Source organism: Eubalaena glacialis, chromosome 5 (genome assembly GCF_028564815.1).
Source record: "Eubalaena glacialis isolate mEubGla1 chromosome 5, mEubGla1.1.hap2.+ XY, whole genome shotgun sequence".
Classification (NCBI taxonomy): domain Eukaryota; kingdom Metazoa; phylum Chordata; class Mammalia; order Artiodactyla; family Balaenidae; genus Eubalaena; species Eubalaena glacialis.
The window spans coordinates 20,634,763-20,662,448 of NC_083720.1; the positions used below are offsets into that span (position 1 = coordinate 20,634,763).

Consider the following 27,686-nt stretch of genomic DNA (forward strand, 5'->3'; position numbering starts at 1 on the left):
AACTGCCTCACTTGGCTCTGTACCTTTTATGTACTGCTGCAAACTTCAAAACTGCTGGTGAATTAAAATCGAGAACTGTAGTCACATCTTGAAATGAAACTCCAACACAGATGTGAAAATTTCACATTTAAACTGATATCGTTTAAATAAGTAACTTAAAGATCAAGTAAATAGAAAGGTAAACTACTTCTCCTATTATAAAATTTTTATACAGCTCTCAAGTATATGGGGGTCTAAATTACTTTATACTTCAGCCATAGTTATTAAAAGTATCACTTTCTCACCTTCTTTGCAATAATTTAAAATAATGTGAATAAAATTATTTTACCAATGGCTGTTCCTTAAAAAAGTCCTTTCAAATATTTGTCCGAATGAAATTCAGCTATAACAATATAGATTTGAGTTAAGAGAATAGTTTTAAGATAATATTGTTTTATTTGATCATATTTTTTACCTAAATACATAGTCAATATTAAACAGCAATGAGATACTAGGGAAAATATTATAATTAGACATGACTCAAAATTTAGTCTTCCAATCTTCCTAGAGAATGTCACAACTTGGTATTGTGTAAAGAAGAGATTTTAGAGATACATTTTGATAAATTAAAGGAAAACTATAGTTGACACCAAAATGTGGTTATATCAGATGAGTGTAACCAGATCTAATTTATCTACTTTGCTTTTTTGATATAGATACAATTGTAAAATATGTAATTTAATGTTCCTGTTGAAATGCTTATTTCCAAGAACAGTGTAGGGGAGGAAAATTCTTGAATGGGCTCTGCAAGAAAAGACAGCTTAATAGGAGAAAATCGCACAAACAAGTTTTTGGTGACATGGGAGCCTAAGAGGTTAGGAAATGAAGACCCAAAGAAATGACAAAACCTAGCATAAAATGCTTTTATACTAAATTGATCAAAGAAAGACAATTAGGGAAAAGTAACTGAAACATATGATGAGGCTAAAGGAAGATAAGAATTATTTTAACAAGGTCTGTACAGATTTCTGTTCATCTTAATTTCCCATCCTTGATGATAAGAATGCTTCTTTCTTCCTAGTATAGGGAGACATCTTTCACAAGGGAGTTTCATCTCCTGTTTTCAGGAAGAAAAAGGGAAGATCAGGATGCTTTTTTTTGTATTTGCTGTTTTTCAAGTATCTTTTGTTCAAAATAATCCTTATGCTTAAGTGGCATTCTCTGCCATCATTCAACATTCACAATAAAATATATAATTTTGCTCTGCATGTATAGCTAGTTTAATTTTGTTTTCAATAAATCAGTATGAGCATATTTACTCTGCAGACCAATGTGCAAAAGCTTTAACTGCGTGATACAAATGCTAAAATGCCAAGGTTTTCTTGACCTGAAACTAGAGGCTTAACTTATTCACAGTGCTGGTTGGGAATTATGTTTCCTATCACCTGAATCTTTAAGAGTATTCACTTTTTATAGTCTCTGCTTCTTCAAAAGAATGGAATTTTAAGTAAATAAAGAACAACCTTCATGATAGTCTGCCATATTAAAAAAAAATAGTAACAAAAACACCAAGGAATCTATCCCCTATTGACCCATAAAGCTCTCAAGCTATGTCTCTCCTGTATCCCTGTTAGAGGGTGTATTTTGTGTGTTTTCAACCCCATAATAAATAGTAGGGAGAGTAGCAATATTTGCATGACTTCTTCATTTTTCTGCTGTTCCTCCAACAGGGTCCCTGCTCCCTGGAGTAGAGAAACTCACATCCTAACAAACCTTGGTGTTCCAGGTTTCAGTCTATCCAGCAGATCTAAGACTTAAAAACGGTGTCATTTTTCTCTCAATAAAAACTCAGAAAACTTGTTAGGAGAGGAGAGAATCATGCTTACTACTTGCCCTCGGACAAGATTTTATCCTGATTTATATTTCTTCTCAAGCATCAACCTGACTACAGGTTTGATTCCAGGGAATTTGGAAGGACTCCACAACTCCAAAATCCTTCCAGAACCCTGCTTGCTGATGCCTAAAGCTCTATGGCTTGTAGCAGAAAGTTGTGTCCCCTGTTACAATCTCCATAGCTGTTAGGACTTTGTCAGCTCCTCCCAGAGGCTGACTACTGAGATGAGGGGGGAAGAAATCATATGGATCCCATGGAGAGAACGCATCTAGAGAGAACAGATGAGTGCCTACACGTGACTTTTTAATACAAGCGTCCCCTCCTTCAGGACTACCTGGCATCCTTGTTGACCTCAGACCTAGTTGTTCTTGACTATCTGTTCTCTTGTCAAACATTTCATAATCACTCTGAGACTCTGGAGTTACAATGATAAGCAAGCCAAACCCGTGCCTGCCTCCAGGGGTTTCTAATCTAATGGAGGATACATGTGAGTAAACATTCAATTACAATCAAGTGTAATAAGCTGCCTAATGTAGGAAATACACGTTGCTATGGAAATACATAGTTGGCACATCTCATGCAATCTAGGGTCTTGTCACGCTCCTATACTTAAGGTGAGAACTGCACAATGGCTAACATTCAGCCAGACAAAAAGGCCAAGGTTTGCATGTATCGCAATATCTCCTGTCGAAACAGTGTGTATTCATAGACGCTGTATCCTGTCTCATCTGTCACTCTGCCCTTGTGAATGAGAATGTTTCACTGGCACAGGATACTTCCAGTAAGATGGCCAAACCTTAACTCTGTAGGGTAGTTATAGGAAGATGTGTTTTCTACAGAACTATGCTCACCTGTAACCTTTCGCGGTCTGAACAGCACCTGCAGCTGCACCTTATCTCCACTCCAATCTGGCTCCTCTGTCCACGCGTTCCTCCAGGGAGCGGCCACAAGAGGTTTGGCTGGGGTATCTGGCATCAGCTCAGCGACCTGGCACATCACAAAAAGCAGAGAGGAGATAAATAGGAATCCAACCAAGAATGCAGATTGAGGGCAGTAATAGAGTCCATGTTTATAAGGAATATCCCTATCCTCCAGGCTTTTGTCTCAGACACGCAAAGACCATCTTTAGACAGTTATTTAAATTATTAAGCCACATAGCCTTGGGTTGAACTCTAGAAATATTCACTCTTGCCCGAGGCCAATGTTACTCTGAAAATTTTGTGAGCAAATCTTTTCTCTTCCATTACCTCTTTAAGCCACAACTGTTAAAGCTCCCAATTACGAAATAATTAAGACACCATGACTTGTGGATCTAAAGCACATTTACACAGAGTAACTTCTTTATTGAGTAATCTGTTTCTCCCCCTTATAGCCAGTAGCACACTCAGAGTACTAATCACAATAACAAAAAGTAAAACCTAAAAGTCACGGCTTGATTATAGTACTTTAGACAACACTTTTCATTCTGGGTCCCCAGCGGTTGCGATTCCTAGTCTTTGAACATCTGGAAGTGTTTCCATTATAGAAGAACATGCTATTGATTCTTCCTTGTCTTGTATTTGAAACTTTGTTCTCCGGAATCTTCCCTAAAAAGACTTGGCTTATGACATAAGATCAAAGCATAACATGTGATCTTGGCGGCAGGCTGGGAGAAAATGTGGACATTTGAGGTGGGTGAGTGTGCAGAGGAAGAAAGAACACTAGTGTCCTTAATTCTCGCCCTGGCTTTGCTATCTGCCAGTTAACCCCTCTGAGCCTCATTTCTCTGCCTTCTAAATGCAGGAGAGGAATTAAATGATCTTCAGGTTGTTTCCAAGATTGTGGTTTCTGTTTTGTCTGTTGAGTGTAATTGTTTTCTTTAGGAATTTTACACTGCTTGCCAATACTAATGAGGCAACCACAGCATGTAACCATAAAAACCAAGTCTGGTGGGGTTTTGGGGTTGTGTGTTCACCTGAAGTCATTATCAGTAAGTGGAAGTTCCATGGTCTTAAAGTATAGATATCCAGTGATGTTAATGTATAAGGCACAAAAACTTAAAAATACAACCGTCCTACAAATATAAAATGAACATATGTTCACAGTTTTAATTCAACTCGTTAATTAATGAGGTATCCAGAAAGATAAGAAGGCTCATTCAAAGAGCATTTGAAGAGCTGGGTATTTACAGGCAATTTAATAAAGGAATGTTAGAATAAGATGTTAGATTAGATACAAAAATGGTAATTCCCTAAGAGGCAGTAAATCATAAACTCTGAGATTATCTTTTCTGCCAGAGAGGATTCTACAAATTAACAATGTCCTGGCTCTAATCAAATGGTAAAATTTAAATAATTAAATAATCCTTGGATGAGCCTATTAAACGATGGCATACAAAGACTTCGCTTTATTGGATAATTTTTTGGAGGCATCTGTACTGGAGACCCTTGAATATGTAATAAAAGTCTGAGGGCTCCAGATATACTGGCAACTCATTCACCTCTTTCCCTGATCTCTCTGGTTGCTGGGTTACCGGGCAGATTGTTACCTCCCAAGGGTAGTCTAGGGGAAAAAGAGTTCACACATTATACATAACATAGGGAAAACTATTTGTAAAATAAGCTTCATGGTCACATTGGCCTAGCCTATTATCCTATTGGTAAAATCTAATTCATATTAATATCACTTCTATTTACTTTCTAGGTTGATTTATTCTTGTTGAATGAAGGGTAGGAAGGAGCAATAGTAACATAGCAGATTTAAATCCACGTAAGTTTAAAACAAGCAACGAATAAGCCAAGGATCCAACAGGGATTTACTGGACTTCATTGAATTTTGTCACCATCATCTTGGAAAACTCTTAGCCTAACAATACTGTCTCTATAATTCCCTGTTCACTTGTGATTTCACAAGGACACCACCTCAAATAAAGATTTACTTAATAGTATTTGAGTCATTTTTGAATTTTCATAGTTCTTCCATGGTAAAAAGAATATATTTTTTTAAATCAAAGTGTACTCTTGGACAAAGAAAGCCATGATGAGATTTGAATTTAAAGTGGCCACTCATGGCAATAACTCAAGATGGGTCAGTGATTTTTAGCTTTTTTGGGAGGTTGAAAAAAATATAGACCCTCTCTTCAGAAAGAGACAATGAGCATATAACACATATATTATAATATATATATAATTCTGTACTTAATTTGACTTGGGATGACTCATGGACCCCCCGCATTTCATCCTGGACCCTGGTCCATAACTCCCAACTTAGAAAAACAAGGAGGCTTGTAAAAGATCATCAGTGAAGCACCTGGTCCTCATAGCTTGTCTCCCAACCCTCTCCTGATATCGGACTTTATAAGTCAGCTACCTTTCAGTGGCAGGCACCAATAAGTTGTTTTCTTTGGCACTGAAGCAGAAATGCCCATCACAATGGAAAACCTAAACCCAGTTATTTGGGAATAACACAGTCCTCTATGGTCTTGCTGTAGTGACAATTCCTAAAATCACTAGCAGCCCAAAGGTAGCTTAAAAAGTCATGGGCTTCAGAGCGCATTCTTACCCTGCCCCTTATAAGTCAAGTGACCTTAAAAAAAGGTACTTAACTTCACTAAGTCTCAAGTTACATAATTTAAAAATAAGGATGATTAAGGGGTAGGGCCCAGAGCACAGATATCTGGAGCCATACCCCTCACCTAATCAGTTGAGTAGAATCAGGGAACAGATCCCAGGTGAGGATAATATGGACCCAGTAAAACGAATGCAAGGTTATGTAGGATGTGTTCTATTTGTGTTCAAAAGTTTGGTAGAGCGTTTTTCTTTTTTTACTGTACTCCAAACCTTGGGTCTTAATGTTACATGCAATGTTATATGTTGCATGCAATTATTTAGTGATCTAAAGAGGAAAGCAGAGTTTACAGACTTTAATTAATTCTGCCTCTCAATTGTCACAATTTTGAGCTTTCTAAGAAAGAATTAAACCTTGATAAATAGTATTCTCTTTTGTAAAATAAATCTAAGGCCAATTGAATTTCATGAAACATAATGAATTTCACCAGTTAAAGACAGAATATAAATATATTTTCATTCACTAAATTCTTATATTAAAGAATAATCTAAAAGATTTGCTAAGAATTTCATAAAACCCAGGTAGGTAACATGGCTGTCTTTTAAGCAAGGTGCGACTAAACTTTTTGATTATTTTTTTAACCAAATTAAAATGTTTGTGCTTTTTAAATTATTTTTCCTTTCAGCAATATACTAAATTTACGGTTCCTACTTTCCAGTCTCATTTGTTAGAATGTTTGGTAACTGTGCCGGACCCTCAGAATAATAACAGTGATATCAATTATTAAGTACCTACAGCATGCCTGGCACTGTGCATTGTACCTATGTTATCACTAATCCTACGGACAGCCTCACGGTACAGCATTATTTTTCTCTTTTTATAAACCAGGCTAATAGGACTCATAGAAGATGGGGGACTTACCCTAGGTCCCACTGTTATGTTCAACCCTAAAAAACTTAGTTTCTACTTTCTTCTGCAACATAATGCTTCTTTCAGAGGCTTCATATGTAAGTTCTGAGGCATACTCATTATTGGGACAACGGCTGTGACAATGGCAATGAGAAGACAAAGAAGCCCTGAGTCCTGACTGAGATATAATCCCCGGAGCTCCATCCCTCCCCTGTCCTTTCAGCTCCCAGCTGGGTTCCTAGGTGCCGAGACCCGCCATCTCCATAGGTGTGACTGGGAGCTCCCCCCCTCCATTCACCACCATGTGCTTCTCTTCCTCTTTGCCATCACTTCTCCTCTTTCTAGGGTGGCCGAAGTCACCGCAGCTGTGGTCACCACCCTGAGGCCCACTCTGCTCCAAGTTCAGGAACCCACAAGCCCCACAAGGGCCCCTCACTCTTTGGCTATTGTTCTGAGGGGCATGTGTGAACCCCACTCACGAGAGAGGGAGCAGGGCCCCTGCTCTGAGGCAGAACATTCACTCGCTTGTCCCAACAAGAAAGGAAAGGGTGGCTGTTGGCCTCTAAGCAGGTTCACCACTCAAGTCCAAACAGTTTGAAGATCATCGTGGATTGTGATTATTCCTGCAAAAAGTCAGGACCCTGCAATAGTGGATACTCAATGAATTATTGTTGAATATTGAAGAAGGCACATAATTCAAGGATAAAAGCACAAGGCAGCCACGAAGGCAGTAATAACTAAGCTCAAGTGCCCATTCTATAGCTGCCATTAATGTTTCCATGCTTAACGATTTGTGCCTCCACTTTATCAGTCCTATGAGTTTGAGGTTATTTGCATACATTTTAAATAAGCATCTAATTTACTGTTAGATTTGAGTTAATGTTTTGAATTAAACTTCATCACAGAGTCACTTTTATTCAATAACAAATATTTATTGAGGGAGGTCATACTATGTGCCAAGAAAGAGCAGTGAATAAAAGCAGACAAACACCCTTCTCTCATGGGACATATATGAGGCCTATATAGGGGTGGGGAGAAGAACAGTAAACAAATAAGAAATCAAGATAATAAAAAATTCTGAGAAAATTAGACAGAATTAAGGGCCATTAGTGATGGGTGTGAGAAAGCTATTCTAGATAGGTTTGTCAGCAGAAGCTTTCTTGATAAAGTAACATTTGAGACAAGCCCTGAACGGCATGGGGAGAGCAAGACCTGTGGAGGAAACAGCAAACCCCAAGCCCCAGTGTGGGAAGCATGCTTGGCATGTTCAATAAACTGTGATGGGGCAAGTGTGCCTGGAAGAAAAGGCAGGGCAGAGGGGAGCGGACGATGAGCTCAGAAACATAGCAAGGGAGCCCGATCGTTTGGGGACTTGGAGGTCACAGTGGGTCGTATCAAAACGATCCCCTCTGGGGGCTGGGCTCAGTAACATGTTTGCCACAGAGGAATGTAGTACCGGGAAGTATTGTGACCTCTTGGCAGGTAAGTGTGGTTCAGAATAAGTCAGAAAGCTGCCTCAGGGGCTTAACATTCAGTCTAGTCCAATTCCATAGGACTAATTAATTAATTGAGAATCTAATTAACCTGAAGGATTTGGGGCAGTTATTAAAGGAATTCTGTGACTCTTCTCAGAGGGTTGTGGGAAACCTTGAGGATAGGTCCAAACTCAATGCTACACATATACAAACTTTTGGGCCATGAAGGGTTTTATTGTACACCCAGTAGTTTGTTGTATATGGTGGCATCATATGTGGGACGTGAGGTACAGATATTTCACAGCCCAAGAGAAAGAATAAATAGAAATATGAGGGTTAAGGTGTATTATTTAGAGATTTTATTTCTATTACAAATAAGACACCAAAAAGCTAGCTTAAAAAAAAAAGAGATAATTCATTATAAAGATATGGGATGATTAGCAGAATATAAGGGTAGGAAGGCAGTTATGCCTTAGAAAGGGTTGATTCAGGACTAGAAAATTGCCAAGACTCTATCTCACAGCTCTGCCTTTCCCTACCCAGCTGCTTCAATCTTGGCTCCCTCTGCACACAGAAGAGAATCTCATTGGCCAAGCTGGAATCAGTTGTTTACGCTTGGTCCAATCAGCTATAACCAAACAAGTGAGGTCAAGTAGTGTCAGCAAGCATGGCTGTCAGACCCTCTTCCTGGGAGCCACTCTCAAAGAAGGTAGAGGGTTGGGCAGACAGCCCAAGCAACCTCTGCCACATGGACATGCGATTAGGTCATCCACCTACATATTTATTTTACTTGGAGACAACTTTAAGAAGTATTCCTGAAAAAACTCCTACCCCAATCCAAGGGGTTGTTTTTAAGGGATGAAAAATGATGAGGAAGACAAAAATATATATATATGTAAAGAAAAATCACAAAATGAATGCATTTTTCTCTTGAATTGTGTTTTTAATGAGAAGATTTCTCCATCATGCCAACATGATATAATGGAAAGAAAAATGGATTGGAGTCAGAAAATCTGATTTAAATTTTGATGTTACCTATTAATAGTCATGGGAATGTAAGCAATTCATTCTGGTTCTCAGATAAATGATGCAAGTTGGACTAAGTTCTTTTTAAGGTAACTTCCAGATAGTCTTTGACTCTAATATAATATTTCCATTTGGTAGCAAATAATTCCTTAGGGATTTGTTCTCAGTTTAATTGAAGACATACAGCAAACATAGCCAAGAGACAGGCCATAGAGCCCTACAGATCTGAGTCTGATCTTGGTCCTGCCAATGTTCTGCAGTGTGATTTCACATAAATTAGTAAGTTATTTAACTTCCTAAGCCTGAGTTTGCTCATCTGTATAACGCAGGTAATGCTGACTACGGTAATGGATTGTTGTACCCACTGAATAAGAAAATGGATGTAAAGCACCAGGCTTACTGGGAGTGCTCAGTTCTGGTCATCGTTATCAGACTGTGAAAATCCCTAAACTTGCCTTTATCTTACTTGATTACTTAGAATAAATGTGCAAGTAAGTGAAAATTAAACTCCAATTCTCTTTAAAGTTCTCTAATGGCAGCAACTAATGAATACAAAATGAAATTAGAGAACTGGAGATTTTAGAGGGGTATCATACACTAATAACACCTCCACATCGTTCACAAAATTATAATCATTTTTAATTACCTTTGTAAAATGTGACTTTCCCATGTCCCCTGGGCAGATGTGAAAGCGTGGAGCTGGATAATAAAATCTGCGATCTGATTGAGAGGAATGCTTCTCCTGATCCCAGAGGGGTCACCCCGGGGCCAATGCCGAGTCACAGAAGTCCGTGTTCTGTGAAGGTAAGAAAACATCTTCTTTCGACGTTTTCTCAATACACCCTTCAGCAGCGTGTTCACTGAGAAGAATGCGTGGGGACAGTCCCCAAATCATTTACGGTAATGCACTTCCTTGATGGCTGAGAGGACAAAGTGAACCAGTACCAACTTCTCATACACAGTCACTTCCTGTTACCAAGGAAACCCTCAGCAGAAGCTCCTTCCAGTTTAAAGCGTGATATCAGGGGAAGCAGAGCTCAAGCCGCAAGAAAGAACGCTTAATGCAGCGACAGCTCTTTTACTGGGAGGCGCTAACCTCTTTTTTGTAAACCCACTTACACTGGGTTGCACAACTCACGGCCATTTTTTGATGAAAGAACAAGGTTTTCCTGATTAGAGAAGTTGTTTGACTTTGACTTTCCTCTTGTTTAAGATATTTGTCTATGGTGCTTTATGTAAGCAAAGAAAATTCAAGGGTAAGCTCAAGCTAGGAATTTTGTGCATGACTTTCTAGAAATACATCATAAATGACAACATAAGCTCTTAAGCTCTGCAGCCCTTCTGATTAGAAACCGTCTCTAATGATCATTTCAAAAGAGATCTAATGTAAGTAAATTAGAGAGCATGGCTGACATTAAAAACATTGACATAACTTCTGCTTTGGTTCTTAGTTCTAAAATAATTCACGCTCATTGTGGAAAAGCTATACTAAGCATAGAGAATACTATAAAAATCATGTAGAAACAGATTTACTGTGGAGCTAATTAAGCTTGGATTCCCCTAAACAAATATTTACTTTTGTAACTAATTAGCATTCACAGATTTGTGTCTTTTTCTCTTAAAGGAGGTCCTGGAATTGTATAAGCCTCAGGCCTCACCAAACATGTATCAGCCTCTGAAATCCCCTCCATGCCCACAGCTCCTAGAGAGCCTCTCTCAGCATTTGGGGTCTGTCTGTGTGTCTCCTTCTGTCACACACACACACACACACACACACACATGTGCACACTCTGTTTTGTTAAACTCACCTTTTTTCACTTAATAAAATGTTGTGGATATTCCTATAACTCTTTCATTCATTTAATGACCAAATAGTATGGTGTGTGTTCTTCCCACTTCTCCCTGAAAAAGAAGTATTTCTTTTCAAAGTTAGAAATGGCTCTCTGCTAATGATGAGGGGCAAGGAGGCTTTTCTTTCTTCTCTTCTCACTCCCACCCCCATACACATACCTCTAACTCCCAGTTAAGACTTCCTTCCTTCACGAAGTGTGTACTTTTTTGTAGTGGCTATCTTGTCTAATCCCGGAAAGAAATTTAATGATGAGGATTTGAATCCCCTCCAGTACCCTGATCTGCGTATTCTCTGATTATCAGCCCCCAAGACTCATTTGACTGACTTCCCTCCCCATTCCGTTCGTTTTGTTTTCTGGATTCCTCCTTATATGGTAAAGACCTCTTCTCCATCCTTATTGCTACCCTCTTGGAAATTAGCTCACTCTGTTCTGGGGACTTAACTGGAACTTCTACCTCTCTTTAAGATACTGTTTCCCCTATCACTTTGTTGATGAAATTGGCTCATTTTCCGATACATATCCAGGCAAAGGAGAACAGGTACCTGGCTGATGTGAAGTGTGAGGGAAAGACATCTACAGAGAATGCGAGGGTAAACGTGAAGTCCAGTGGTTAACATAAGGGAAGATATGAAATGGTCATTGAGAGACTGAGAGACAGGAGAGAGGTGCAAAACTAAAATTAGTTGCTGAGTAGCAGTGAGGACCACTTAATAAGACCAGTCACTAAAGAGTGTTTGGGCTCCTAAATCTTCAATCTCTCCATCACCTCTTGCCAGCTTAATTCTCCTCAACTTTAAACATTTATGAGACCTTATATTATTTTATGGGTAATGTTCTCTCTTTCTCACCATTAAGTATGATTTTATATTATTTTTTAATTTTTTATTGAAGTACAGTTGATTTACAATGTTGTGTTAGTTTCAGGTGTACAGCAAAGTGATATGTATATATTCTTTTCCGGATTATTTTCCATTATAGGTTATTACAAGATATTGAATATAGTTCCCTGTGCTCTACAGTAGCTCCTTGTTATTTATCTATTTTATATATAGTACTATGTATCTGTTAATCCCAAACTCCTAATTTATCCCTCCCTCGCCCCCATTTTAAGGGTAATGTTCTAACTCACTCTAATACATCATAGCCAAGCTTATTGATCATGACGTCCAAGACTTTCCAGTCCCTTATCACACCACTAATAAGCTCTACCCTGATAAATCCACGGTCATTTTGCATCTGATTTTTCACTTGTCCTCCCATCTGCATTTGATACTATTCACTAATTCAACTTTCTTAAAATGTCTTACTCCATTTACACCTATAAAAGTATCCCTCAACACCCTCCTTTTTCCTTCTGATCTTTTCTTCTCACACACCTTCACTGACTTCTCTTACATCACCTGCGTGTGTTATACTAGTGTCACCCAGGGATCTGTCCGTAATCATTGGCTCACTAAACTACAAAATATAGGCTGATGACTTCTGACACATACACCTACTAAAGGTCAATTTCTTTTCTATACTCATATCAACTTCACTCAGCATTTTCGAAGGTGAATTCAGTATCTTTCCTGTTAAAACTGCTTGTTTTCTTTTTTTCCACTCTCCATTTCCCACTTCCCAAAATGCACCCATGTCCCAACACCCCACAGTCCTCTAACAGACCATGAAGTTTCATGTACTATGCCTTTTCACATGCTGTTTATTCTTCATGGAAAACCTTGTCTCCTTGCCCATTGGATGAACTATCTTTTATGCCAAGGTTTGAACATTTCATGACTCTTTAGTCCCACAGATTTCTCCAGCCCCCTTTTGCTCTGTCCTAAATAAATACCTTCTTTATACCTCATTCATAGGCTTTATCACTTTGGTTTTGTAATCATTTATGTATAGACATGTCTTCCCCACCAGTCATGGACTTCCTGAGGATGGGGTATAAAGTGTCACGTGAATGTGTAAAGTATCACAACATAGGTTTTTCTAGAAGTTACCAGTGTTATGCAACATGTTTGTTTTCATGCACTATGAGGAAACTAGATATACAAAATCAACTTATCTCTAGAATCCCTTCACAAATAATTCTCAAAGTCTACAGGGGAATATTGAATATATACTTATAAGCCCAGTTTCTCATCCTAAAGCTTTTGACTGCCAGTGATTGTCAGATGCCCGCCTATCACTGCTGCTTCTAGATGTCAGCTGTACCACTCTCAGTGGCATTGTTGTGGTACCACTCACTGTGACAAGTAAGCCTAATATTTGGATATATTCTCCAGAGCCCAAATGCAGCTAAATGCTATTGCTCTCTCCATTTCAATGGAAAGACCTTTTCTTTTCCAACTTTAGCTACACAGACCCCCAATGCTACTTTACACATCCAGTGTTTGCCAGAAATATGTGTAACAGTCTTTTTGACTTTCATCCTTCTGCAGATGGGGAAACTGAGGTTCGGTGAAGTTAAATCATTTTCTCATGGTCCTACAGCTAGTAGAAATTGGTTTCTGGACCTAAACCCAGATTTGTCTGGGTTGCCCTATATATCCTGCTCTTAATTTCCCCTCCCTCACATAAGAATCATTCGGTGACTAGGCCCAAGTTCAAGCTGGTATCAGGAATGATGCTATTGTCAGAGCAAACCCTCCTTTCTGGCTTAAAGCATCACCATTGGATCAAGCTACTGTGCCTTTACTCTCTCTTTGAGGGTAAGCTCTCCCAGGAAAAATCCCTGGAAGTTTCTCTTTATCTCACGGACTTCTGGCATCTCCTCCTCAATTGTCATCTGAAGTATCTTAAAATATTTGATTCCTTAAGTAAACACAGCTTAGTTTCCAGCTGGAAGCTCTGCTGAATTACTGTTTACAATAGCACTCTGCAGAAGTAAATCCTACATTCAAAACAAACAAAAACTGTTGCATTCTCACTGAGATACTGATAGAACTAAAAAAAGTATAGGAAAAATCTTTTGGGGGTAAGACAAGGGTGAGCCAATGACAGAAGAACTGTGGAGGGCATCTCTCATTTTTCCACTGGAGGAAGTAAGCATAAGAACGGTAAGGTAGACTCCCTTTCCAGGAAGAGGAAATGAATTTCTTTATGACATTATGAGATGGGAAGAGTGTGGCTGAATAAAAGAAATATGATTTAATGAAAAGTCCTGAGACATATGTCATGTTCCCTTTTTGCTCTGTCTTTGCCAAGAATAAGTAAAGAGGGAGAATTACTATAAGAGAAAATAAGCAGACTGACTCATTGCTTTGAGGAAACAGAAAAACATTATTGATGAACATGAGGAACTCCATCAGTATGAAAGCAGGTTTTAATATTCTGGGAGAGCTGAAGTAGAAAGCTGGTGAACAGAAGGCATTGAAAGTCTTATAGGCAAAGGACAAATAATTTTCTAAGTGAGAATAATATTCAATTCCAAAATGGGTGTTAAATGGAAGTTACACTAAACCAAGACATGGTCTTAATACTATGAGAAAATTAATATATGAACATTAATTTATGACCCTGTAATTGTATGTCTTCAAATACAAAAGAAAGTGATAGGAGACTTGAGATGTATTTCTTGGACAAACAAATACATTCCAGTAATGCTTGGAAACAAGGGTGCCACTTGGGAATGGGAAGGAAAAGTGTCCAAATTTTAAGAAGATATACCATAACTGAATTTGCTTAAGAGCATTGTCTTGTGTTTAGATTCTATTTTGCTTTTCTGATTTTAACTGAGACAGCACTAGAAATTGGCTTTTAACAACGTTGGTACCAGCTGAGGGAAGATTTCCCAGTAACTGGAGAAAAATTCTGGATCTGGACATTCTTCTCAAGGCAAAAAGCTTTGGGAAAATGTTTCGAAATGTTCAGAGAGTAATATGAAACTTCTTGGAAAGTACAGTAAGTTGACACACGTTTTTTGTAACCACATTTGTTGAAAAAAAAAAAGATCTAGTTTCCGTTTCCTTATTTCCCTTTTTAGAAAGCTAAGCTATTTCTTTATCAAAATAAAATTTTGATTATTGAAATCTTGTTTTCTCATCTCTAAAATGGGTTGTCACAAGAATATACTAAAGTGAGTGAAGGAGAGTGAAGCTGCGCGCTCGCTCAGCAGCCGCGGGCCCCGCTGCTCCCCTGCTGCACCAACGCCACAGCCTCAACTCGGATTTTCTCCTGATTTCATGCCTCTTGACCCGGGTCTCTTACCGTTCTGTGGAAGGTAGCTCCACACACGCCTCCTCCTCGAGGTAAATACTTAGGAGTGGAATTGCTGAGTCGTATGGTTGTAAATCTGGGAGGTCCTTATCCTGGGATCATTTAATCTGCAGTTATCTTGAAGGCTCCACTGTGGCTGGAGGGTCCAAGTTGTCTTCACTCAGATGTGTAGCAGTGGGTACTGGATATTGGCTGAGACTCCTCAGTTCTCCTCCACATGATCTCTCATCTTCTGCCGTGTGGCTGACAGGGTCTTGGTGCTCCAGCCTGGTGTCAGGCCTGAGCCTCTGAGGTGGAAGAGGGGACTTCAGGACATTGGACGACCAGAGACCTCCCGGCCCCACGTAGTATCAATCAGCGAGAGCTCTCTCAGAGATCCCCATCTCAACGGTAAGACCCAGCACCCCGCAACGGCCAGCAAGCTCCAGTGCTGGACACCCCATGCCAAACAACCAGCAAGACAAGAACACAACCCCATCCATTAGCAGAGAGGCTGCCTAAAATCACACTAAGTTCACAGACACCCCAAAACACACCACCGGAAGCAGCCCTGCCCACCAGAAAGGCAAGATCCAGCCTCTTCCATCAGAACACAGGCAGCAGTCCCCTCCACCAGGAAGCCTACACAAACCACTGAGCCAACCTTACCCACTGCAGGCAGATACCAAAAACAACAGAAACTATGAACCTGCAGCCTGCGAAAAAGAGACCCCAAACACAGTAAATTAAGCAAAATAAGAAGACAGAGCAATACACAGCAGATGAAGGAGCAAAGTAAAAACCCACGAGACCAAACAAATGAAGAGGAAATAGGCAGTCTACCCGAAAAACAATTCAGAGTAATGATAGTAAAGATGGCCCAAAATCTTGGAAACAGAATGGAGAAAATACAAGAAACATTTAACAAGGACCTAGAAGAAGTAAAGAGCAAACAAACAATGATGAACAACACAATAAATGAAATTAAAAATTCTCTAGAAGGAATCAATAGCAGAATAACTGAGGCAGAAGAATGGATAAGCGACCTGGAAGATAAAATAATGTAAATAACTACTACAGAGCAGAATAAAGAAAAAAGAATGAAAAAATTTGAGGACAGTCTCAGAGACCTCTGGGACAACATTAAACGCACAAACATTCGAATTATAGGGGTCTCAGAAGAAGAAGACAAAAAGAAAGGGTCTGAGAAAATATTTGAAGAGATTATAGTTGAAAACTTCCTTAATATGGGAAAGGAAATAGTCAGTCAAGTCCAGGAAGTGCAGAGAGTCCCATACAGGATAAATCCAAGGAGAAACACACCAAGACACATATTAATCAAACTATCAAAAATTAAATACAAAGAAAAAATATTAAAAGCAGCAAGGGAAAAGCAACAATTAACATGCAAGGGAAATCCCATAAGGTTAACAGCTGATCTTTCAGCAGAAACTCTGCAAGCCAGAAGGGAGTGGCAGGACATATTTAAAGTGAGGAAAGGAAAAAACCTACAACCAAAATTACTCTACCCAGCAAGGATCTCATTCAGATTAGACAGAGAAATTAAAACCTTTAGAGACAAGCAAAAGTTAAGAGAATTCAGCACCACCAAACCAGCTTTACAACAAATGCTAAAAGAACTTCTCTAGGCAGGAAACACAAGAGAAGGAAAAGACCTACTAAAACAAACCCAAAACAATTAAGAAAATGGCAATAGGAACATACCTATTGATAATTACCTTAAATGTAAATGGACTAAATGCTCCAACCAAAATATATAGACTGGCTGAAAGGACACAAAAACAAGAGTCATATATACTGTCTACAAGAGACCCACTTCAAACCTAGGGACACATACAGACTGAAAGTGAGGGGATGGAAAAATATATTCCATGCAAATGGAAATCAAAAGAAAGCTGGAGTAGCAATTCTCATATCAGACAAAATAGACTTTAAAATAAAGACTATTACAGGAGACAAAGAAGGACACTACATAATGATCAAGGGATCCATCCAAGAAGAAGATATAACAATTGTAATTATTTATGCACCCAACATAGGAGCACCTCAATACATAAGGCAGATCCTAACAGCCACAAAAGGGGAAATCGACAGTAACACAATCATAGTAGAGGACTTTAGCACCCCATTTTCACCAATGGACAGATCATCCAAAATGAAAATAAATAAGGAAACACAAGTTTTAAATGACACACTAAACAAAATGTACCTAATTGATATTTATAAGACATTCCATCCAAAAACAACAGAATACACTTTCTTCTCAAGTGGTCACGGAACATTCTCCAGGGTAGATCATATCTTGGGTCACAAATCAAACCTTGGTAAATTTAAGAAAATTGACATCATATCAAGTATCTTTTCCGACCACAATGCTATGAGACTAGATATCAACTACAGGATAAAAATCTGTAAAAAATACAAATACATGGAGGCTAAACAATACACTACTTAATAACCAAGAGATCACCGAAGAAATAAAAGAGGAAATCAAAAAATACCTAGAAACAAATGACAATGAAAACATGACGACCCAAAACCTATGTGATGCAGCAAAAGCAGTCCTAAGAGGGAAGTTTATAGCAATACAATCCTACTTCAAGAAATAAGAAACATCTCAAATAAACAACCTAACCTTACACCTAAAGCAATTAGAGAAAGAAGAACCAAAAACCCCCAAAGTTAGCAGAAGGAGAGAAATCATAAAGATCAGATCAGAAATAAATGAAAAAGAAATAAAGGAAACAATAGCAAAGGTCAATAAAACTGAAAGCTGGTTCTTTGAGAAGATAAACAAAATTGATAAACCATTAGCCAGACTCATCAAGAAAAAAAAGGAGAAGACTCAAATCAATAGAATTAGAAATGAAAAAGGAGAAGTAACAACTGACACTGCAGAAATACAAAGGATCATGAGAGATTACTACAAGCAACTATATGCCAATAAAATGGACAACCTGGAAGAAATGGACAAATTCTCAGAAAAGCACAACCTTCCAAGACTGAACCAGGAAGAAATAGGAAATATAAACAGACCAATCACAATCACTGAAATTGAAACTGTGATTAAAAATCTTCCAACAAACAAAAGCCCAGGACCAGATGGCTTCACAGACTAATTCTATCAAACACTTAGGGAAGAGCTAACACCTATCCTTCTCAAACTCTTCCAAAATATAGCAGAGGGAGGAACACTCCCAAACTCATTCTGCAAGGCCACCATCACCCTGATACCAAACCAGACAAAGATGTCACAAAAAAAGAAAACTACAGGCCGATATCACTGGTAAACATAGATGCAAAAATCCTCAACAAAGTACTAGCAAACAGAATCCAACAGCACATTAAAAGGACCATACACCATGATCAAGTGGGATTTATTCCAGGAATGCAAGGATTCTTCAATATATGTAAATCTATCAATGTGATACACCATATTAACAAATTGAAGGAGAAAAACCATATGATCATCTCAATAGTTGCAGAGAAAGCTTTCGACAAAATTCAACACCCATTTATGATAAAACACTTCCAGAAAGTAGGCATAGAGGGAATTTAACATAATAAAGGCCATATAAGACAACCCCACAGCCAACATCGTTCTCAATGGTGAAAAATTGAAACCATTTCCTCTAAGATCAGGAACAAGACAAGGTTACCCACTCTCACCACTATTATTCAACATAGTTTTGGAAGTTTTAGCCACAGAGAAGAAAAAGAAATAAAAGGAATCCAAATCGGAAAAGAAGAAGTAAAGCTGTCACTGTTTGCAGATGACATGATACTATACATACAGAATCCTAAAGATGCTACCAGAAAACTACTAGAGCTAATCAATGAATTTGGTAAAGTAGCAGGATACAAAATTAATGCACAGAAATCTCTTGCATTCCTATACACTAATGATAAAAAATCTGAAAGAGAAATTAAGGAAACACTCTCATTTACCACTGCAACAAAAAGAATAAAATACCTAGGAATAAACCTACCTAAGGAGACAAAAGACCTCTATGCAGAAAACTATAAGACACTGATGAAAGAAATTAAAGATGATACAAACGTCTGGAGACATATACCATGTTCTTGGATTGGAAGAATCAACATTGTGAAAATGACTATACTACCCAAAACAATCTACAGATTCAATGCAATCCCTATCAAAAACCAATGGCCTTTTTCACAGAACTAGAACAAAAAATTTCACAATTTGTATGGAAACACAAAAGACCCCGAATAGCCAAAGCAATCTTGAGAAAGAAAAACGGAGCTGGAGGAATAAGGCTCCCTGACTTCAGACTGTACTACAAAGCTACAGTAATCAAGGCAGCATGGTACTGGCACCAAAACAGAAATATAGATCAATGGAACAGGATAAAAAGCCTAGAGATAAACCCACGCACATATGGTCACCTTATCTTTGATAAAGGAGGCAAGAATATACAATGGAGAAGAGACAGCCTCTTCAATAAGTGGTGCTGGGAAAACTGGACAGCAGCATGGAAATGAATGAACTTAGAACACTTCCTAACACCATACACAAAAATAAACTCAAAATGGATTAAAGACCTAAATGTAAGGCCAGACACTCTAAGACTCCTAGAGGAAAACACAAGAAGAACACTCTTTGACATAAATCACAGCAAGATCCTTTTTGACCCACCTCCTAGAGAAATGGAAATAAAAACAAAAATAAACAAATGGGACCTGATGAAACTTAAAAGCTTTTGCACAGCAAAGGAAACCATAAACAAGATGAAAAGACAACCCTCAGAATGGGAGAAAATATTTGCAAATGAAGCAACTGACAAAGGATTAATCTCCAAAATTTACAAGCAGCTCATGCAGCTCAATATTAAAAACAAACAACCCACTCCAAAAATGGGCAGAAGACCTAAATAGACATTTTTCCAAAGAAGACACAGATTGCCAACAAACACATGAAAGGATGCTCAACATCACTAATCATTTGAGAAATGCAAATCAAAACTACAATGAGGTATCACCTCACTCCGGTCAGAATGGCCATCATCAAAAAATCTACAAACAATAAATGCTGGAGAGGATGTGGAGAAAAGGGAACCCTCTTGCACTGGTGGTGGGAATGTAAATTGATACAGCCACTATGGAGAGCAGTAGGGAGGTTCCTTAAAAATCTAAAAATAGAACAACCATACGACCCAGCAATCACACTATTGGGCATATACCCTGAGAAAACCATAATTCAAAAAGATACATGTGCCACAGTGTTCATTGCAGCATGACTTACAATAGCCAGGACATGGAAGCAACCTAAGTGTCCACTGACAGATGAATGGATAAAGAAGATGTGGCACATATATTCAATGGAATATTACTCAGCCATAAAAAGAAATGAAACTGAGTTATTTGTAGTGAGGTGGATGGACCTAGAGTCTGTCATACAGAGTGAAGTAAGTCAGAAATAGAAAGCCAAATACCATATGCTAACACATATATAGGGAATCTAAAAAACAAAAAACAAACAAAAAAAATGGTTCTGATGAACCTAGGGGCAGGACAGCAATAAGGACACAGACATAGAGAATGGACTTGGGGACACAGGGAGGGGGAAGGGTAAGCTGGGATGAAGTGAGAGAATAGCATTGACATATATACACTACCAAATGTAAAATAGGTAGCTAGCAGGAAGCAGCTGCATAGCACAGGGAGATCAGCTCGGTGGTGCTTTGTGACCACCTAGAGGAGTGGGATAGGGAGGGTGGGAGGGAGACGCAAGAGGGAGGGGATATATGTATACATATAGCTGATTCACTTTGTTATACAGCAGAAACTAACACAACATTGTAAAGCAATTATACTCCAATAAAGGTGTTAAATAAATAAATAAATAAATAAATAAATAAAATAGAGTGAAAATGTGAAAGCATTTTGTAAGTAACTGTAAAGGGCTGAAACACAGCACTGTTATTATTATTATTATTACACTAGTGGGATTAGCTTGGGCCTCAAAGTCCTCTTAGTTTTTCTCATACAATTACTGGCTTCCTCTTTGAATTCCATTATTTAATTTTCAGTTGTGGTAATCGTGGAGTATTTCGATCCTTTTTTTGTTAGGAAAAAACGTTGCATTGTTGTGTGGGGACCTGTTTACTGTTCCCTGGGAAATGTTTGAATAGCTGGCTGGAAAAACAGCAAGTTCTTAGGCAGCAAGAAGGCCTGTCTCAACTCAGCTGCTGCACTTTGTGGTGTTTGAAGCTCACAGCTGGCAACCTGGGTGAAGTCATTTAAATGAGCTATGTATCTTCCTCTTATCTCTAAGTTCAGCTAGTAGTTTTTAGTCTTATAGTTCTAAAAGTATAATCAAATCTCAAAACTAAACAGATTAGTGGATAAAGACGCCAGGTTGTGTTTCCCAAAATATCACCATGCCTTATCTGTGACCTATTATTCCTCCATTCATTACAAAGATTTTAAAAGCTTCCACTATGCATGAATATCAGGTATATGTCCAGATAAGGAGATCTTGCTGTGTCTGTCCACCTTGAACTCTATTTTATAATAAGGTATAACACCAGGCACCACAGGAAAACAGACACACAAGTCTGTAAGCTAAAATCGAACTCTAAGACACAATTAAAACTTATAAAAGAAGGGAGACAGAAACTCTCCCTAACACTTGAGAGGCGTCCATTGTTGGACAGATGGCTGTCTATTGGATAGAAGTGAGGTGATAAACTCAAGCTCCTCTTGGTTAATAAGTAAGAGACACTTTTGAGTAGGACACTTTCTTACTCAAAGGTTTTCTCTTCCATCGCTGGGAGGATTTGCCCCAAGTTCCACAAGAGAGGGAGTTAGAGAACACTGGAAGATGCAGGTTGTCCTTTCGAAGATGTCAGCAGTAGGTGCAAGAGGATTTCATCTGTCTCTGAACATAATGATCCTGAAAGCTCCAATGCAGGCTGCTTTGGTGGCCAGGAGAGCAGCATGCCAACACGTGGGGGGTGTTAGTGGAGGAAGCCACCAAGTCTTGAAGTGAAGGGTGACATCTGGGTGGAAATTATAATACATTTTATAATTTTAACGGAATAAACGAACATAAGGCATCCAGGAGGCTGCAAAGAGAAGAAAATGAATTCGGAGTGTCAGGGCTTCTAGCAAACAGACTTTTGGAGCTAAAAGTATTATCCTTACTTTTGGAATCGTTGCCCTCTTCTAGACTTAGATGACTTCAGCAATTACATTTGAAAAAAACTTTAGATATGTCTTTCTTATTATGCAGAAGGAAGAGTAACATCAGCCTCTGGGTTCAGAGATTTGTAAATTTGTGACACTATTAAGGAAGCTAAATTCTTGGCTTGGGAGATACCACGAATAAACACGTTCGTAAGAGTTGTTTAGCAAATATGTATTCTTTATATTCTTCATCTGCTTAGCTTTGTGACAGAATGTGGATCTCTCGTAGCGACTTCCAAACCTAAGATGGGTTTTGGAATCTAATGCCTCAAGAAGCCTTCTTTCTCAAGCAAGCCTTCCCATTTCTAGTTTGGTTAGAAACAATTTCTTTAATGGGCGTGGGGAAAATACTAGCGAAATGGGCACTTTCAGCTCTCAATGGAGAAGGCTCATAGTATTCTAATGTCTACCATCTAGATGAAATGCATCTTAAGACTCTTTTTACCTTCTTTTGTACTTGTGAGGGGAGTGAGGCTGGACCCACAAAGTATATAAATATCTTTTCCTATGGGATTCTGGGATAGGTAGCAAAAAGTGAGATAATTTATTCCTTTTTTTTTTTTTCTCCAGTAAGGAAGATTTACTTTTTTAAAGTAAATGTTCCTTAAATTAGTAAGATCAGCAAGTAAATATTTGCAATATTTTCAAGCTATCATATTGAGAGATTTTCTTTGAGTCAGGCTCATTTTCAGACAAAACAGTCCCAATATACACTATTTGATCACTTGTGTTTCCACAAGTCATCACCGTAGGCTCCCATTATTCCCGCGTCATCTTTATATGTACATGCCCTTTCTTAATTACTATATGTAACTATAATTTTTGCTATTTAAAAATAGTATCTAAAGCTATGATATGTTGAGATGTATTGTCTCAGGAAGAAAGTAGTCTCTTTCACCTGAGGTCTTCAGGCTAATCGCTTGGTGATTATGAAATGATGCAGAAAGGATTTCATCATCAATGGAGTGACCCCTCTAATCTTCAGATTTTATATTCAAAAACCAGAAAATACATGAAAGACATGTCTGTTTTGCTCATCTAGTACTTATCACATGTCCAATACACAGTCCATAATCAATAAATATTTATTATAAGAATGAGTACATGAATGAAGGTGAAGTCAACACATGTAAGCTAAGTACAAGAGAAAAATAAAGTGACTTACAAAGATACCGAGTGATCATGGATTAAAGTCCTGGCAGAGAAGAGAACATTAAAAAATTCAAATGCAGGATTACAATTTTCGAAGGCTGAATTTCTCTTTTCTGACCACCAGTCATTGACAGTAGAAATTAATCTCTAGGCAAGTAGTGATGGGAACTGGTAAGATTTTGTTTGGATATGATCTTGAAGGTCAAGCCAGTTCATATGTAGCCCTCAAGAAAGCTCAACTCCCTTGAAACTTTTCTGAATTGTATTTCTTAATGGCTCAGGCTCCTGTTTCAAACAAAGTAAATTATGTTTTGTCCAATAATCTTTAGCTATGTTATTCATGTCTCCTCGCATAGGTAAAAGGTTCTTTGTGGGGAGTAAGCCAGGGGGACTGAGTTCTGGTATGGGTTCAGCCACCCACTCATCATGTAATGACCATGGGCAATCCACTTCTCAACTCTGAACCTCAATTTAATCCTTCTTAGCATCAAAGATGCCTCTCCTGACAGCTGCACGGGACTGTTATGAAGTTCAAATTGAAGCAGATAAAATTTTTCAAAACACAGAACTCACATGTGCAAAATTGTAATTTTCTCCATTTTTTAAGCTGAATTTAGTTTCAATCTAGGACCCCTATCCTGTCTTTTAGAAGATAATTTAATCCAGTTGACTTCAGGAAATCTCAGCCACTTCAGGCAATTTATATTTTCAGTGCAGCCTTATGCAGGGGTTCTGTCCTCTGTCTTCTTCTCCCCACAGCAGCACCTACAGTCTGTGATGCAGATTTTGTGGAAAAATGCAGGTGGAGTAGAGTTGCCAGATGTGGGAAATAAAAATACAGGATGCCCACTTAAGTTTGAATTTCAGATAAACAACAAAATATTGCATCGGACATACTTTTACAAAAAAAGTTATTGTGCATCTAACATTCAAATTTATCTGGAGGTCTTATGTTTTTCTGGCCACTTCAGGGTGAAGGCACCAGGTTGCAATAATCCATCATTTTACACTGCCATTAGCACTGGTGTAATCTGCTCCTTGGGCTCTTTTCCTTGGCTTATTGCTTCACTGGCAATCACTGAAGCTCCCAGGTCCCTCTTCTCATCCCCTGTCCTCGGATCCGTGTGATAAATACTGCATTTTCCTCAATTTGACAACAAAGCATTCTTAAATCCACAAAACCCTAGTTAACCACTGTTACATCCTTCTCAGGAATGCAGGTAATTTCTGACTCTGCTTCCACACCACTCTGGGTTTGAGGTGTCTGTCTCAGGACCTCCCTACCTAGACGTGCTGCAAAGTCCCAGATGTGTGCTATGCAGAAATTCTCAAGACTTGCTCCTTCCCCAGGTTTACCTCAGGGGGTAAGGCCAAAGCTCTCTCTGCTCTTTGATGTTCAATCTAGGCAGTTTGATAGATGATGGATGAGTCCCTAGAAGAGTTGGACTCAGTTTCCCCAAGAGGACTCACAACATTCAGGGCTCTTTTCCCCTGATTCTTTTCTCATTTTTCCTCAGGGCCATATACCTTTTTTTACTCTTCTCTGGGTGGGATGGGGTAGGGAGTGTGGAAGAGGTAAGGAATAGGTTATACCATCTCTTCATCTACCCTCTCTTCTGTCAGTTGTTTATGGTATAATATTTTATGGCTTGATTCTGATTTTTCTCAAACATTTTGTTATGAAAATTTCAAATATATAGCCAAGTTGAAAGGATTTTATGGTGTACACCCATAGATTTTACTATTAAAACTTCACTCTACTTGTTTATCATATATCTATCCATCTACCCACCGCACGTTTCATCCATCAATCCATGTTACTTTTTGAAGCATTTCAAAATAAATTTCACAAAAGGAATTAATCTTTAAAAAATTTTTTTAAATATATTACTTTCAGAAATACTAGCTCTCACAATTCAAAGCTTTGGTTTTCAGAATGGCCTCTAGAGTTTGAAGAGTCTATTTTGAAGTTCAAAGGCTGCACAGGGACTGTTTTTCCCTTTGCATTCAATGACAAACTTACTCAGTCCTGAGACGAAAAATATCTCTTACTGAACAAAGAAAGGATTAGTTACATGAAACAAAGAACCATATGTGTTTGGGGGAATCACCAGTTAATACTTCAAGAGATTAACTTATCTCATAAGATATAATAAAGCACTGTACAAATGTAGGAGATATTATTGAAGACCACATTTATACCTTTTAAAAATTCCCTTGTAACATGTATAATCATTTATATTATTTATTTATTAAATATTAACTAGGATTAGGAGAAAAAAATTTAAGGAGGTTTTGTATGGAGACAAAATAATATTGATCACGTAACCAAAATTAAAAAGGGTGAAATATTTACCTATAAAATGAATAAAAAGAAAATACATTTAAACAGAACAGCTTTTTAGAAATGGAAACCCCTACTTGATCCTTTCTGATTTGGAGACAAAACATATAACTTTGTTTATCCCTGTGGTCATTCTCCTCTGGGCTGTGTTCTGAGATGTAGAAGTGTACTATGATTTCCTACTGAAAATTTATACATAAACAGGTTTATTTTTTTTAAATGTGTATGTCACTACTCTGTACTCTGAAGGTACTATGTCAGTTCCCAAGGCTGAAATGATAAATATCGACCCTACCTTCAAGAAACTTACAGCCTTGGGAGAGAAAGGTACATAAAATTAATGACAGTTTTACAATGAGTGCAGGAATTGATGCTTCACAAAGTGCCCTGGATCACAAAGGAGGAGGTAACTAACTGCTCTGGAAAACCAGGGTAGACTTCAAAGGGGCTGGTGGTTAGGCTGTGTCAGATGGTTTATTGCTTTGGGCAGCACTGAGGAATCTTTAGACATGGAAGTTTCATAAATTCTGCAGTTTCCTAAAGACTAGAGAATAGTCAGCAAAGTCCAATTTGCCCTGTGATGTATCTGCAATGCACTAAAAACTAAAAGTGTGCAGTGGAAACAGACATGTATGTACTGCATGGAAGAAGTGCTTCAAAGCGCCAACCTGGAGGGACACAAGCCTGTATCCCCCTTGAGGCTGTGGAATTTGGGACACGCCTCTCATGGGACTCTTCTAGTCCAAACCCAGGTTTGGGGTATGAAAGAGAGGTAATTTACTAGTTTGGAGGCCAAGAAGTTGACTTTTCTGACCTTGAGATCTTCTACAACCTCTTGAGAAGATACATGACTCAGCAACATTACAGATTTAGTTTTGGGTGAGGAGGAGGCTTTATGTGTGTCTGAGCACTGCGTGTACTTGCATAGGCACTAACATAATTGGCACTATTTTAGGTTCGAGAAATACAGAATGAACACAACAGACAACAACTGCTGTCATGGAGTTTAAGTTCTAATGGTGGGAGGCAAAGAACAAAGAAGAAAAAAATATAGGGTATGATATACAGTGCTGTGGAAAAAATATAGCAGGAAAGCACTGGGATGGAGAGTAATTTTAAATGGGGGGGTAGGTAAGATCTTAATAAAGAGATGACATTGAAGCAATTACCCGTTTGGGGTGGAGGGTGGGATGAGCCATGAGGTTATCTAGGAGAAAGTTCTGGGTGGACAGAACAGGGAGTGTACACGAGAGGTTCATGGACCAGCAGTGTGGCCAGGACATAGAGCAGAGTGAACAAACAGGAGGACACTGAGAAAGAGGTCAGACGAGCACAGGCTAGAGTGTCTAGTACCCTGTGGGCCACTATAAAGAGTTTTGCTTTCACTCTGAGATGGGAAGCCATTGAAAGGTTTTGAGCAGAGGAGTGACATGAAATGACATATTTTAAAGACCCACAGTGGCTACTGGGCTGAGAATAGATGGGAAAGGAGCAAGAGGGGAAGCAAGGAACATTGCAATAATATTGCAATAATCCAGGTAGGAGATGATGGTGGCTTGATCAACGCAAAGATGCTAAGCATCTTGCCCAAAGTCACATATCTAGTAAAGGATGGAACTAGGATTTGACGCAGAGACAGATGTCAGTAACTACTGGATGCTCTCTTAAGAAATTTCATGTGAATAAAATCGGGAAGTAATCATTAAAGTTTCCATTTTGAAAATTTATAAAATTGCATGTTTATTTCACTCTCTCCTTAAACTGGGAAGTCTCTAGGCTCTTGTGTCAACATGCTACTCTCCTTTCTGTGTATGTTTATAGAGAGCCTAAAAAATGTTCAGATAGATTGGGTATAGGCTGTGAGGAAAAAGAGGAGTCAAGGATGACTCCACAGTTCTTAGTCCAGAGCATGAAATTTGTCATTGTCATGGGGAAGACAAGTTTTGTGAGGGAAGATCAAGAAATAGCTTTTATATAAGTGGATAAGGAGGTACCTATTAAGCAACCAAAGAGGTATGGTGAGTAGGCGATTAATATAGGTGTCTGGAGTTCAGAGGTGCGGTTCATTCTGAGTGCCCCAGGTGAAC

The 27,686-nt window shown here is 38.5% G+C and overlaps 1 long non-coding RNA gene across 2 annotated transcripts in view; it reads right to left on the reverse strand.

The window, feature by feature from the left end:
- Nucleotides 1–2,764: 2,764 nt before the first annotated feature.
- LOC133091936 (uncharacterized) overlaps nt 2,765–27,686 on the reverse strand; it is a 33,351-nt gene continuing 8,429 nt past the window's right edge. Inside the window, exons 3-7 of one of the 2 annotated variants that reach the window (XR_009701005.1) lie at nt 21,663–21,916; nt 14,883–15,178; nt 10,638–10,731; nt 9,476–9,625; nt 2,765–2,860 (exon numbers count right to left, since the gene is read on the reverse strand). This is a non-coding gene — a long non-coding RNA (uncharacterized LOC133091936). Of the gene's footprint in view, nt 2,861–9,475; nt 9,626–10,637; nt 10,732–14,882; nt 15,179–21,662; nt 21,983–27,686 lie in introns of both variants that reach the window. The other variant, XR_009701004.1, reaches the window with a different exon arrangement.